This window comes from Alligator sinensis, unplaced genomic scaffold (genome assembly GCF_000455745.1).
Source record: "Alligator sinensis unplaced genomic scaffold, ASM45574v1 scaffold472_2, whole genome shotgun sequence".
In the NCBI taxonomy this organism is placed as follows: Eukaryota; Metazoa; Chordata; order Crocodylia; family Alligatoridae; genus Alligator; species Alligator sinensis.
In genome coordinates this window covers 1277414-1280751 of record NW_005842378.1, presented here as the reverse complement: position 1 = coordinate 1280751, position 3338 = coordinate 1277414, and positions in this window count along the sequence as shown.

Genomic DNA, 3338 nt, shown 5'->3' with positions numbered 1-3338 from the left:
CAAACACATAATGGGTTTCAAATAGATGTCCACAATCACCACCCTATGCTGTCAACATTTAAGTATCAGCATATGAAACTGCACTTGTAGTGCAGCACGGGGAGGTACAAGCCTGCTATATATTTAGGATCTGGATGCAGTGAAGCTGGAAGATGGTCATCCTCTATGACAGTGCTTCTCAAAGTGGTGGTCCACAGACCGGTGCCGGTCTGCGAGCCACCGGTCGCCAGTGCACAGCGAGTTGCCAGGAAAGAAAGAAATATATTTTCAGAAGCATAACATTGATATGTCATAGCGCCACAGTTCATACGTTCCAACACTCCAGGTGAAGTCACATCGTGCAAGGTGAGGAAAGAGAAAGAAGCAGCCGGTCGTGCATTTGTGTAGCGCTGTTACACGCACTTGCTGCCACCGGCTGAACCGGGCACTGACCGGCCCACTGGAAAAAAAATTGCCGGTCCGCCACATCAGAGAGTTTGAGAAGCACTGCTCTAAGGCATCAACCTGCCGCCAAACCCATGGCTCAGGCCAATGATAAATCTCACTAAGTCCAGGTCTACCTGACACGCATGTGGCAGTTAGGAGTGTACGAAACTTGTGCCCTTATTTGACATAGCTATGTCAACAAACAGGCTTACTCATGAAGATGAAACTTGTGCTGGCAAAAGAGACCTTTTGCCTATATTGCTTGTGTCATTCAGGTAGCTTGTATAACTACGTCGGCAAAACACCTTTTTCCCTGTATATGCTGTATTTCAGCCTGGGGACTTTGCATATAGTATAGCTTTGCCAGAAAGTCTGTGTGTGATGGGTTTTAGTCAATGTTAACTTACACAAGGTTCCCCTTTGCTATGCCTGAGGCTTGACCAACCCAGTAGCTAATGAAGAATGCCTTGGCACCCTGGCTCCACAGAAGGCAGGATTGTGGCAGTAGGGCACAGGCAAACAAACTTTCTCCATTCAAACAGATTGCACATATAGCATATAAGATGTACAAGGTTTGGAGGGACTGAATGGACATTTGGAGCACAAATATAGCTAAGAAGTCATGATTGGGCACCTTCAAAATATATCTATTGACTAATGTTACAGTATAGGAGTTGCTGGCTGCATCTATGGGGGAGACTGCCAGTGAATGGCTTTTTTGTGATGCTACTGCACAGTAGCCTAATACTACTGAGCAGTAACGTCACATCACAGTTTTTGCCATGCAATGCTACTATGCTGTACTAATGGCCAAAGAAACAGCAGTAGGCTGCTCTAGAGGCTAAAAGGACACATCTGCAGTCAGTCAGGAGTACATCTAACAGGAAGGGGAGGAGCCCAGGGGATTTAAGCCTGGGTCCCTGAGACAGAGGGGCAGTACAGCCCTAACTGTTCAGGGAGAAGCGTTCCTGCCAGTTCAGGCTGGCAAGGAGCGGGGGCTATGGGCCATGTCAGGTATTCCCAGGCCTGAGAGAGCCAGTGAGCCATAATTAAGAGCCCCAAGACTTAATTAGGGCCAATAAGGCCAAGGATGTTGACCACTGGCTTAGAATAGTGCCAGCTAGACACTAATAGGTCAGCCAGGGCTCGAGAGACGCCTGCAGGGAACCAGAGAGTTTCGGTTAGCGGGCAGAGGGTCCAGAGATCACAAGAGGTCAGTTAGGCCAGTTATGTGTCAGTGAGAGCAGTCAGCGTCTCATGTAGGTGCGCCCACGGAGAAGGTACAATTAAGAAAATGAGGTGTAGTGGCTCATACAGGATTATGTACCTCTTTCATGCAGATTACATTAGTCTGACTCAGTTTCAGAGAAAGCTGCATTGGGCATCTCCAAAAATGCCAGGGATTCATTTAATAATTGTAATAGGACTAACAGGATTTTTAAAGGAGCCCAGGTAAGTGGAGGCACATATTTCATTCAATTTTACTGACTGAGGTACTCAACCCTTTTAGACCCTTTTGGAGATGCCAGGCACAATGGTTGCAAGGCTATATTTTAGTGGGATATTAAGAGGCGTGGACTTGATCCTGGAAAATTACTTGGGATTAAAACTAAGTATAAAGGTTTTGCATAGGTCAAAATCAAGGTGAGGGGTGGTAATACTGCTTAGCAAGGTTCAGAGGGAAAGAATAGAAATATTTTCTGTTTTTAAGGAGGCATTCAAGGTTTGTTAAGGAATATAAATTTAGTTATAACTCTCCTTCTTACTGTTGATATTGTAGTCAGCTGGACAAAGCAAACCAACTTTGGTTCTGAACTTAAACACGGAGATAGAGCCTAGTAGGGTTAACCGTCTTGCTACATGTATGCGCCTGTCTCCCACCTGCATTAACACGAATCCTTGTGAGATTTTTCAGTCATCCAGATGATCTGACTACCAAGCTCTCGTTAATATGAATAGGATTTACCCATCCAGTTCTCGCACTCAGCATTGAAAATTTCAGTCTTTGCTCACTGTTAAAATACATGAGGAAAAATAACATGCACCAACTCTTTAAAAGTTTTACATGTACTTTATGCAAATATTTGTTTACATCAAATGTTTCATATAAAACCCTTGAGACAGGTCTTATGAGCAATGACTTCAAGTGTTTGAGCTTATTCTCAACAGAGAAAATTGGCAACTGACCTGCATAGTTGTAATTATGTAGGATTTGAGGAGCTAAACTAAAAACTAAGAATAGAAGTTTCTGGCAGCAGGTCTCATAGTCTGATGCCCAGGAAAGGGGGAATACATTTAGAATCCAGACAAGCCATTTAACTGGGAAGAGAAGTTAATACATGAAGGGATTTGCTCAGTAAAACAAATAGAGCACATTTAACGTCTCAGAGATGGACCCAGTTGGAGCAAATGATGGGAGAAGAGAGGAGAGGAGGCAAAGGAAAGACTTCCAATAAGCTTCAGGGGAAGGCTGTGATTTGGGGGCTAACTCCAGTCTAGCAAATGCTTCCCTCAAGTCCGTCTCTTTTTCTCGACTGCTCCGAATTTGGATTTTTTTTTAATGCAGGAACTTATGAGGATGTGAAGCTGGCTTCAACTAACAGCATGGCCCCGACGTTTCAAAAATACTTCCTAGAAAGAATGGGGGGAGCCGGTTGTGCTGCTAATGATCACCCCCTCTGTGGGCTCCTCTCTGGAAAATGTTTAACCGGGCTTTTTCAGATGCTTCTAAAGATGTCGAAACCACTGAACAAATATTGACCGAGAGGCCCCACGCGGACAGGACAACAACACGGCTCTTATATAACCACCCCCCGCCCCCCAACCAAACAAACCCCAAACCCCCAAGGAAGGAGGAATCGCTGGGAATTCTGCTTCCTAGCTCGGGTGGAGCTGCGGCGAGCCCGCCAGCG